General features: G+C 40.4%; 1 pseudogene; it reads right to left on the minus strand.

Moving 5' to 3' along the window:
• Positions 1-7,627: 7,627 nt before the first annotated feature.
• Positions 7,628-8,536, minus strand: LOC132660354 (ADP/ATP translocase 2 pseudogene; annotated as a pseudogene).
• Between the last annotated feature and the right edge of the window lie 4,227 nt (positions 8,537-12,763).

The raw sequence follows: 12,763 nt of genomic DNA on the forward strand, positions 1-12,763 counted from the left end.
ACCGTAGCTACCTTCATGGGTCCTCTGTAGAAAAGATGGGATGCCTGAGGATAGAGACTGGCTTATGTACTGTATTAGTCTGCCTGATGATTGTCTTCTCTGTGATGGGTGCTTTCTATGGGCATTAATGTTAATACAAAGTTCTCAGACATTGTGCCCTTTCACCAAAAAATCTACCTACATGCCACTTTCCCAGATTTCACTATACTGGATCTTGCTCCTTCCAAGCGACTTGCCACTGGCCAGCATTCTTCTTACATCCTTACCATGAGCTATTTCTATAACCACACAAAGGGAATGCCAAGTGCACCACTCAAAGATTTACCCATTTGATGGATGTCCCCACCGCTGTCTTTCAGGACTTTACTGAGTGGCGCTTCACTTAAGCACCATTCAGATTAGAACTAGAATATTTGAATAAATCCATCTGGGAGCTAGTCCTCAGATTTTCTCTCTTTCATCAATTGGCCTTAGGAATCCTTCCATGAGGCATGTTGTGAGTTGAGGAAGAAGCATTTGTTCAATAAACGTAGGTGTATGGGAAACTGGGATAGCAATTCAAAGAATTTACTTGTGCATTCTGGACCTGGCCAGGCCCACTCTTATATATGTACAATGCATCACTACAGTGCACATACAATTGTGTTACTTCATGGGTCTGATACTATCCAGCTCATGATAGACAACTTGGGTTTATAGTATCTTACTTGGTGCCCCATGACCTAACACTCAGTCTTTTCTAGGGTCCATATGAAACTGGGACCTGCATTTCAGAAGATGGGAGTTCCCTACCAGAACAAATATAACCTTCCTTCACATCCCTAAAGGTATAAACCCTGAGTCTCTTAATAGACCTTACCAAAGTCCCCACATTGTAATCCACCATGGGATATTCTATTAGTTATCTAACGGTCACATATTGCTGTGTAATAAAATGCCACAAAATCTAGTGGCTGCAATTATTTTACCTTCCAACTATCATTTATTAAATCAGATATAAGTAACTAAATTAGCATACCCATATTGCTGGAAGCAATTATAGTCTGAGTGCCTTCTCTCTCACCCATTCTCATTTGTATCACTTGGCATTTGAACAGTAAAGACCTGAGACTCTCTCACCCACTGGGTAGTAAGTCATTTGCTACCATGTGTCCAAGTGTAGCCAGATGGGATGGGTAGTTACACTCTTCCTTGCAGATGTGATGTACTCCTCCTTTAATCCAATACAAAAGATTGAATGTTTGTCCCTCCTGTGAGGTTTTTATTTCTACAAAAATGGCTATACTTTTAGTCCCTATATTAACCCAAATATATTTTCCATTCATCCCATTCCTGGCTTTATCTGGAGCCGGGGAATCCACACATGGATCACTAATTCTAAGTAACAGTCTTAACAATTGTTCCCCAGGGAACTGCTTATACCCATCAATAAAGTGGCTCAATTTCCTTTATTTTAAGTTTATTTACTTATTTTTAGAGAGAGAGAGAGAAAGCTTGAGCAGGGGAGGAGCAGAGAGAGAGGGAGAGGGGGAGAATCCCAAGCAGGTTCTGCACCATCAGTGCAGAGCCCAACGTGGGGCTCGAACTCATGAACTGCAAGACCATGACCTGAGCCGCAATCAGGAGTCGGATGCTCAACCAACTAAACGACCCAGGCACCCCAAAGTGGCTCATTTTCTTAACTGTATAGCCTCTAGTTTCCATGCTCTCTTGTTCTGTAGCATTTCCCGTGTTTATCATGCGTTTTGTGATTAGCAAACAAGAGTAGCTTTTGTCTCTAAAATCCTATCTGCTCAAATTCCCTTGGTTGGAGCTTCACTTGCGGGCCAAGCACAAAAAATAATAGTAATAAACAAAAATAATCTTGGTTATCTCTTGTCTGGCAACAATGAAGCAAATAACAAAATTCACCCTTTGCTGTCAATCTACATATCCTTCTTGGTTCATTTTTTTGTGTCCCCCTAGGCTCCATATCTATCATCTGTAAGTACCATTAGGTTTTCCCCAATCACAAAGCACAAAGTTTTTACGACTTCACAAACCAAGGATGACTTAGTAACCATTTCAGGCATAAAAAATTCATTTTCGTCTCTTCTTATCTGTGTCACTCTGTTCATGCTGCTAGAACAAAGCACCACACTGGGCAGCTTAAACAACAGAATTTTATTTCTCACAGTTCAGAAGACTGGAAATTCCAAGATCAAGATGCAGCAGATCCAGTGTCTGCTAAGAGCACACTTTGGTGGCTTAGAGGGGGTCGCCTTCTTACTGTGTGTTCACCTGGCCTTTCCTCATTGTGTGTGTGTGTGTGTGTGTGTGTGTGTGTGTGTGTGTGGAGGGAGAGAGTGTAGGAGCAAGCTCTGGCTTGCTTGCTTTTCTTATAAGCTCTCTTATAAGCTTTCTTATAAGCTCTTATAAGCTCTCTTCCTTTTCTTACAAGGACACTAGTCCCATCTTGAGGACCCTACTCTCAAGATCTCATTTAAACCTAATTACTTCCTAAAGGTCTCACCTCCAAATACAATCACAATGGAAGTTAAAGTTTCAATATGTGAATTTGGGGGAACACAAGCATTCAATCCATAACATCATCTTCACTCTTTTTCCCCGAAAACAGTCTTAGCCACTTCTCCATACAAAGTGAGTCAGGGATAATTTTAGCCATTCTACTTCTGACACCAATAGCACTAATTTATGCTCATGGTGTCTTCTTCAGTGAATTATTTATGTAAACACATTCCAGCCATGTGACCAGCCTCAAACATTGAAACCCCCCCAGGTCCCACTGAAACCAGTTAAAAAGTCATAATTGGTGAGCCCAATTATTATTACTATACAATGCTGACAAGTAATCACATTCTGTCCCCATACAACTCACAGACTCGTGGTTGCAAGATATAATTCATCTCAGTTAGTCAACTGTAACTTTAGTTGAGGATCAGAATACTATTCTACAGGCAACTCTGGGGACAAGCATGCAATCAGGTCTGACAGAGACTAACCCATGCTACACACTAGGAGTCAGCCAACTTTTTCTGTAAGGAGCCAGAGAGTGAATATTTTAGGGCTTGTGAGCCCTGTGTTCTCTGTTTCAACTACTAAACTCATCTGTCATAGCATGAAAACAGCCATAAACATTGCATCAATGAATGTGCATAGCTGTACTTCAATAAAACTTTATGTAGCAAACTAGGCAATGAATCAGATTTAGCCTAAGTTGGCAGCAATCCACCCCCTGTACACCATCACTTTTACTTGTATCGGTGCCTTCTCTGAATTTAACACAGAGGAACATCTTAGTAATTGTATGCTATAACTTGTCAGCGGTTATGAGCAGCCTAGAGGTTACCTGCGCAGTTACCACTGACAATGCCATCTGTACTGTTCCTGACTGATAAGTGAGCCAGCTCTATGATCCAATTCTGAGAAGTGGCTTTTAAGAACCACTTCTGTGCCAGTTTTCTTAGTTTGGACTTCCTGAAAGCAGAGGCTGAAACAGGGACTTGGGTGAGGATTGTTCATTTGGGACATGATCCCAGGACATAAGAATGAGGTAGGAGGAGAGAGACAAGGAAAGAGGAGCATTGTTAAAGTCTCTTCAGTGGGTAATGAGGGGGTCAAGGACATGCAATCTAGATGTCCTAGAATTGTCACTGGTACAAAGAATAGGTGGTTGTAGTCCTTAGATTCTAGCTCTCAGCCCACGTTTGTTGACAAATATTAACTACCCTGAATTTCTGGACTGAGCTTGTGCATGGGCCCATTAGGGTCTTACAGACCCCTGCAGGGCTGGAGAAAGCCCTCAAACAGAAACTGAAAGGATGCATAGTGCACTTTGAGATAGGAAGTTTTCAGGTAAAGGTGACTCAACGGTTGTGCCAAACTATCATCACAGTGAGGGCTGAGATCAGAGGGACAGTGGCCCAGGGTGCCAGATATATAAAGGGTGAGATGGCACAGAAAGGAGAATTCACTTGTGGCACCAAGTAATAACCATCTAAATAAGTGTAAGTTTCAGAGGACTGAAGTACCAAGAAAAGAGGTGGCATAGTCTGGCAGATCAAAAGGGTAGAAAACCATTCCACCCAGGGCAGGGTGCCAAAGCTAAGACCAAGTGTCTACACTGGCTTTCACTTCCCAGGTCACAAATACATCCAATTGTATGACCCATGGTTTTAATCCACTTTAAAACAAAGCAGGGGGCACCTGGTTGGCTCAGTTGGTTAAGTGTCTGACTTCAGCTCAGGTCATGATCTCATGGTTCGTGGGTTCAAGCCCCACATCAGGCTCTGTGCTGACAGCTCAGAGCCTAGAGCCTGCTTCAGTTTCTGTGTCTCCCTTACTCTCTGCCCGTCCCCTGCTTGCACACTGTCTCTCTCTGTCTCTCAAAAATAAATAAACATTAAAAACTTTAAAAAAAAAAAAGCAGATTCAGGGCAGTTTCTACCTCTGGGTTCAAAATGAGGAGCACCTACTATCTTCTCAGCTGTCTCCATGAAGCCAGAGAAGCTCAGGCCTGTCCTACTGCCCAGAGGGACTCTTTCCTCTGCCAAACGAGCCAGCCCTGAGAGTCAGCCCCTCACAGCCTCTCTTCTGAAACCAATAAACTACTAGTTAGAAAGCCAGAAGCTCCTGCTTCTATTTTATTTTCAATTATACTCCCATAGAGCCTCAGGAGAAATTTAAGATGAGATAAAGAAAAAGTTCAAGAACCTATGTTAGCATTTTGATATACAAACCCAAGATAAGCCTGAAAATAAACAAACCAAAAAAATCATTAATAATAAGATACTTAGTATAACTTTGTGTTCAAAAATGAAAAAAAAAAAAAGCTAGGGGCACCTGGGTGGCTCAGTTAAGCATTCAGCTTTGGCTCAGGTCATGATCTTACAGTTTGTGAGTTCAAACCCTGCATCGAGCTCTATGCTGACAGCTCAGAACATGGAGCCTGCTTTGGATTCTGTGTCTCCCTCTCTCTTCCCCTTCCCCATTCACATTCTCTCTCTCCCTCTCCCCTCTCTCTCTCTCTCTCTCTCTCAAAAATAAATAGACATGAAAAAAAATAAGACACTTCTTATAATTTTGTGTTTAAAAATGAAAAAAAAAAATACTAGGGGCACCTAGTTGGCTCAGTCAGTTAAACATATGACTTCAGCTCAGTTCATGATCTTGCAGTTTGTGAGTTCAAGCCCCATGTCAGGCTCTGTGCTGAAAGCTCAAAGCCTGGAGCCTGCTTTGGATTCCGTGTCTCCATCTTTCTCTGTCCCTCCCCTGCTCACACTATCTCTCTAAAAAGTAAATAAACATTAAAAAAAAAAAAGGTTTTTTTTTAAAGTGTATATTGCCTTTTTTAAAAAAATTAATTTAAAAAGCTTTAATAGTATAATAAAAAATGAAAAAAACTAGAATAAACCTAAATGCCAAAATTTAAATAAATTGGCACGTAAGTTGTTGAATAATCATATTTGAAAATATTACACACTATTCAACTCACATTTTAAAAATACATAAGGATATTAAAAATGCTCACAGTATAAATGCAAATGTGAAAAGGCAGAATATAAAAGGCAAATACTAGTATAGCTTCTTCATTTTAGGTAAGGAGGTATACTTTCTTTTTACTATAGGCTTCTTGCTGAGGGGCTTCCAAGAACACCATAATGAAGCAGAAGGAGATTGTTCACAGAAATGATCACCTGAAGAAGATTGAGCCAAGGAACCTTGCTGGTGGATTCCCAGACTCACATGCCTCTAAGACTGAAGAACTGAGACATTTTGTCCTGGTCACTGACCACAAACAAGAGGTAAAGAACACACAAAGCCTCATATGACTCAGAACAGGCCCTTCCGAAATGTCCACTGAGCTTATCAGAGTCTTTATGGCACAGAATGGACAATAGTATAGGAGTGTGATGACTTGTTGTCCTAAATAATGTTGAGAAAACTGGGGCACTTTCACAAATATAGAAACAGAAGTAAGAAAAGTCTTTCATGGCATAGGAATGCAGCTAGCAGTGACTAATGTCTTGTGGTTCTTTCTAGGATAATAAAATGTAATGTCTACAGAGTTTGGCCTGAAAATGATTTCAGCTATTTCAGGAACACAGTCTTGGACAATTTATTGACACCCTGGCAAAAGAAGGATCATTCTCAAATCAGTAAATCAGTCTTCAGAAGGTAAGGAATCCTGATTTTGTGAAATAAAGACAGCATCACAGATCTGAAGGGAATCCAAGCCTGAACAAGAAGAAGAAAGGGAAAACAAAATTTGTAGGCAAGGATTTTGAAAAAAAGATTGGATGGAAATTTTGTAATTGGATGATCCTCATCTGTGGGGTGGAGGTGGGGCTGGCAGCATTCAATTTCATTTTGAATTCCTGAAGTGATTGAAACTGTCTCCCCCTTAATTTGACTTTTTCCAGACCTCTCCTTGGGGTTTCACACACAGTCTTAGGAGCACTGACAGTGGCAGAGGGATAAATTAGAAGCCCCACAACACCTCTGAAACTGTTAGATGGAAATTCTCCTTTATTTTGGTTAGATCTAGCATCACTTTAATTCAAGAACCATTTTGGACTCTGGTAGAAAGTCTAACAATTACTTTATTCCTGGCCTGGGACTGTTTCTGCTCCTGAAATTCATGGAATTCCTAGATTCTGTGGGTGAAAAAAAATTGCATCAGAAACATGATAAAAAAGGAATCTATTTTTTTTTTAAATACAAAGCCTGTCACTTGAAATGTTTCAAGTGTCAGGATAGACAGGTCCTAAGTGAAGGAAATTGAAATTACCATGTATTTGTATTAGACTTTTTAAAAAAAAATTAATATTCTTCCAGTGATGTTTTGTTCACAATGATTTGATAAGACTGTCTTGATTTATTATATTGGCAACATCTTTAGACAGCAGGACCCAGGAGTGATACATCCTGGTCAAGAACCGCCAGTAGTTCTCTGATCAATGTTATCTCTCACATTTTGACAAAATGTCTCTTTCATTTAGTGTGAATCTGTTTTAAGTTGAAGAACAGGCAACATTATCAATCTTGCCTGGAGCAAATGAGTACACGGGGAAAAAATGAGATGCTATTAATAATATACAGAAACACTGCAGTTTTATGAAGTCATCCACTCTCTTGACGAAGAGAGAAGAATCCAGTTTAACTACTGACCATTACCTAATGAAGAGCTGCTAAAACAAACCAACAGGAACTGGTCATTGCAACATACAACAGTTAGCAATTTAGTACTCTGAGAAAGTATCTAAGTAAATTACTGGCCATCACATTTTAGTGCCAAATGCTCAGAATTCTTGTTTACTATCTATTCCAGAGAATATAGTCCTTCATTTACTATTTTCAATGATATCTCTAAAATAGAACAACAGCAACAACTCAAAGTGTCAAAAGTGAGCTGTTCATCAAGAAACATACACATACTACTTGGTGATGGTACTCCAGATGATTTGGGAAATGTGTTCAGGTCAGTGATTTTTCAAGGCACAGATTTACTCCCATTTTCATCCAGTAAATAGTTGCCATTGATAAAGAGTCAACAGTCTGTCAAGAGTGCTCAAGCTATGTTATATAATACAACATGCCTTTCACAGGGGGGAAACCAAGAAATAACTTATGCGAACTCCTTGATTTCATCATACAAGACAAGCACAGAAGTACCACCCATGCCTCTGAGAACATTGGACCATGCCCCTTTGAAAAAGCTTTGGCTCCTTTATCAAGAGCAATCTTCCTCTGGCAGTCAAGCACGCCTGTGTACATGAGGTCAGTTCCTTGGCATCCTGACTGCATCATCATTTAGCCACAAAGAGTGTCAAATGGGAAGGAAGTCAACACAGCAACCGTTGTGACAGATTATGGGATCATACATCTGATAAAGATGTAAGTATCCTAGGGATCTGGTGGCATTCCTTTGCAGTGTCATAGACACCGAAGTAACAGCTCAGTAGATGACAGTGGCCTGCACAGACACATTAAAGCCTTGGTAGCCCTTAATCCCATCAGATTTGTATATCTTAACCAAGCAGTCACCCAGGTCCCGGGGTTCCCTTTCAGCTCCAGCTTTGCCCACATCAGCTGCTAGGCAGGTAAGGGCAAAATCAAGAGGATACACAAAACAAGGATGGGGCCCCAGCTACCAGATTCTGGGCAAAGGAACCTGATGCCGGATTCCGGGCAAAGAAGTGCCAAAACTGGGTTCTCTTGTCCACACCACCCACGAAGATCTCCTTGTGTTTATCTTTGAAGGTGAAGTTGAGAACCTGGTTGGGGAAGTATGTGATGATATATATTGGCCAGGTTACCCTGCCAGGAGGACGGGACTCCCTGCTCCTTGGAGATATGAACCACACAGTCCATAGTGCCCTTGTATTGCTTATCTATGGGGATTTGCAATGCTGAGATGCTGCACCTGCAGCAGCAGCTTGACCCACTCAGTGGGCGCTACCCTGGTCTTGGAGACGGCCACAGTCACTCCACCCAGCAGGAAGTCCTTGGCAAAGGACACAGTGGCATCTGTCATGTCAAAAAGAAAGAGGAGGCAGGCAACCGCAGAACTGCGGCAGGAACCGGCAGGGACTCTGGGACTCTGGGCTGCTTGTATTCATTTGCTCCGCAATTTATTCTACATTTGTTCACAAATAAAGTAAAACAGAGTAAAAATTAAACAAATAAGTTAACAATGAAATGCCTATCATGTCATGGAAGAGAGTTGTCATAGAAGGTACTGGAGAGATGACTACTTGTCAATCTCATTGAAAAAGGACCTTATGATTTAATAAGGCTGTAACACTATATCCTCCATACACCATACCAGGTAGGATATGGTTAGTGCCACAGAGAGAAACTCCAAACTATGTATGCCGAAAGGGATGAACAATGAAGGGAGTATTTTTAAATGGCGCTGACCAATGAGCAAGATTTCAGTGGTCAGTGAGGGCATTCTGGGTGGGACATACTCTGGGCAATGATGTAGAAGCAGGAGAGTGCACAGTATACTTTGAGATTAGCCAGGAAAGTCACGTTGGCTTCTATAGGAAAGTAATGGGAGATGAGATGGAACATGTATTGGTTGGTATTTACCCTTTTGCAAAAAATAAATAAGTAAATCAGAGAATCTAATTCAACTATTGGCTACTAGAGGAATAGATAATATATAAAACATTATGATGAGTTACATAAAAGAATTAGTGCTGGACAAAATTGTCAAGGGGATGAAATTTGTCTTTGGTTCCCACACTCTACCCCCTTCACGACCTTAATGGTTTCCTTAATCCTCTTAAAAATCTACTTGTAGCTCCTCACTTCATAGGTAATTGCAAAATTCTGGTTAGCATCTACCACTGTTCCCTCAGAGATGCTCTGTATGTTTTAGTTAGAATAAAAGGGTTATTAAGGATGAAACAGGAAATTCAAGCATAAATTAGTGGATGAAGAAGAATTAGGGAAGATATTAATTAGCCTTCCCAGATTCCTAAAATCAATTACTACATATAGGGTTAAGGTTTGCTCTAACGATTACTTGGGATCTTAATCTTTTTTTTTTTTTTTTTTTTTTCGTTTTTTTTTTTTTTTTTATTTATTTGTGGGACAGAGAGAGACAGAGCATGAACGGGGGAGGGACAGAGAGAGAGGGAGACACAGAATCGGAAACAGGCTCCAGGCTCTGAGCCATCAGCCCAGAGCCTGACGCGGGGCTCGAACTCACGGACCGTGAGATCGTGACCTGGCTGAAGTCGGACGCTTAACCGACTGCGCCACCCAGGCGCCCCAAGGGATCTTAATCTTTAAGATAGAATTATTTTTCCCCCATTGCTATGGAAATCCTCCTTGGAGTAAATTTCTGACTGTGTCTAATTAAGGAAGAAATTTTTAAATGCCTGCTAAGGGAAGTTGGAACATTTGCAGCTGTTTGGTTAGTCCATATCCATTATGAATTAATTTTTCCCCTTCCGTAGTAGCTACAGCACATAAACTGATTTATCCAGCCTCCCTTATAGCTCCCTTCTGGCCAAAGAGACTGAAGCAGAAGTCTGTTGAGGAACATCTAGGAAACTTGTGCTTCATTGATAAAGAGGACAGTTGGTACAGCCTCTTCAAGACTTAAACATGAACCTGATGCCTGAAACAGCGGCAGTTGTCCCATAAAAATGAAGATAAAGTCAAGAAAACTTCAGAAGTGCCAAATCTGATGGCTTTGAACTGCTGAACCAACACTAACTGCCACATATTTCTTGTTATGGGAGAAGAGATGCTCTTTTTACTCAAACCGTTGTTAGCTGGATTTTCTGTTACAGCTGAAAGTATTCCTAACAATGAAAGGCCAATATCAGAATCCACTGAAATTTTTTTAATATGTATTCATCTCAGGGTTGGATCAGGATGCAGTGGGACTGAGACATGGTACATAAGACCATGAGCATGCAATTCCAATTGCTACAGATCCCTCACTTAATCCTTCTATTTATGGATCAATTTTAGGCTTAGAAAGGAGTATCTCGGGTTTTTTTTCTTTTTCTTTTTCTTTTTTTTAATTTACATCCAAATTAGTTAGCATATAGTACAACAATGATTTCAGGAGTAGATTCCTTAATGCCCCTTACCATTTAGCCCACCCCCCCTCCCACAACCCCTCCAGTAACCCTCAGTTTGTTCTCCATATTTAAGAGTCTTTTATGATTTTGTCCCTCTCCCTGTTTTTATATTATTTTTCTTCCCTTCCCCTATGTTCATCTGTTCTATGTCTTAAAGTCCTCATATGAGTGAAGTCATATGATATTTGTCTTTCTCTGACTAATTTCACTCACCATAATACCCTCTAGTTCCATCCACATAGATGCAAATGGCGAGATTTCATTCTTTTTGATTACCAAGTAATACCCTATTGTATATATATACCACATCCTCTTTATCCATTCATCCATTGATGGGCATTTGGGCTCTTTCCATACTTTGTTTATTGTTGATAGTGCTGCGATAAGCATTGGGGTGAATGTGTCATCTTTGAAACAGCATACATGTATCCCTTGGATAAATACCTAGTAGTGCAATTGCTGGGTTGTAGGGTCGTTCTATTTTTTATTTTTTTATTATTTTTTTAATATATGAAATTTGTCAAATTGGTTTCCATACAACACCCAGTGCTCATCCCAAAAGATGCCCTTCTTCAATGCCCATCATCTACCCTCCCCTCCCTCCCACCCCTCATCAACCCTCAGTTTGTTCTCAGTTTTTAAGAGTCTCTTATGCTTTGGCTCTCTCCCACTCTAACCTCTTTTTTTTTCCTTCCCCTCCCCCATGGGTTTCTGTTAAGTTTCTCAGGATCCACATAAGAGTGAAACCATATGGTATCTGTCTTTCTCTGTATGGCTTATTTCACTTAGCATCACACTCTCTAGTTCCATCCACGTTGCTACAAAAGGCCATATTTCATTCTTTATCATTGCCACATAGTACTCCATTGTGTATATAAACCACAATTTCTTTATCCATTCATCAGTTGATGGACATTTAGGCTTTTTCCACAATTTGGCTATTGTTGACAGTGCTGCTATAAACATTGGGTTTATATTGCTATAAACATTGGTTGGGAGTGCTGCTATAAACAAGTACCCCTATGCATCAATACTCCTGTATCTCTTGGGTAAATTCCTAGCAGTGCTACTGCTGGGTCATAGGGTAGGTCTATTTTTAATTTTTTGAGGAACCTCCATACTGTATTCCAGAGTCGCTGCACCAGCTTGCATTCCCACCAGCAGTGCAAAAGCATTCCCCTTTCTCCACATCCTCACTAATACCTGTTGTTTCCTGAGTTGTTCATTTTAGCCATTCTGACAGGTATGATATGGTATCTCATTGTGGTTTTGATTTGTATTTCCCTGATGATGAATCATGTTGAGCATCTTTTCATGTGTCTGTTAGCCATCTGGATGTCTTCTTTGGAAAAGTGTCTATTCTTGTCTTTTGCCCATTGCTTCACTGGATTATTTGATTTTGGGTGTTGAGTTTGATAAGTTCTTTATACATTTTGGATACTAACCCTTTATCTGATATGTCATTTGCAAATATCTTCTACCATTCCATCGGTTGCCTTTTAGTTTTGCTGATTGTTTCCTTTGCTGTGCAGAAGCTTTTTATTTTGATGAGGTCCCAGTAGTTCATTTTTACCTTTGTTTCCCTTGCCTCCAGAGACGTGTTGAGTAAGAAGTTCCAGCCAAGATCAACGACGTTTTTGCCTGCTTTCTCCTCGAGAATTTTGATGGCTTCCTGTCTTACATTGAGGTCTTTCATCCATTTTGAGTTTATTTTTGTGTATGGTGTAAGAAAGTGGCCCAGGTTGATTTTTCTCCATGTCGCTGTCCAGTTTTCCCAGCACCACTTGCTGAAGAGACTGTCTTTATTCCATTGGATATTCTTTCCTGCTTTGTCAAAGATTAGGTGGCCATACATTTGTGGGTCCATTTCTGGGTTCTTGGGAGTATCTCAGTTTTTACCAAAATCTTTATTAACCAAAGGTCTGCATTCTAAGTTGTCCAGACCAGCTCAGAAATATCCACTTTGTCATGAAGCACATGTATCAACGTCATTCATAAGCAAAATTGGAGGGATGAATAATTTCTGAATACCTCCTAGGTACACATATTTTGCTATTAGTTTTACATATATTATGCCACACATTCCATGCAGCTTGGGGAAATAAGTCTTTATCTTTACCAGACCCTCTTACTTCTCTTCTGATGAAGAATCTGAG

Source organism: Panthera onca, chromosome B4 (genome assembly GCF_046562875.1).
Source record: "Panthera onca isolate mPanOnc1 chromosome B4, mPanOnc1 haplotype 2, whole genome shotgun sequence".
NCBI classification, from domain to species: Eukaryota; Metazoa; Chordata; class Mammalia; order Carnivora; family Felidae; genus Panthera; species Panthera onca.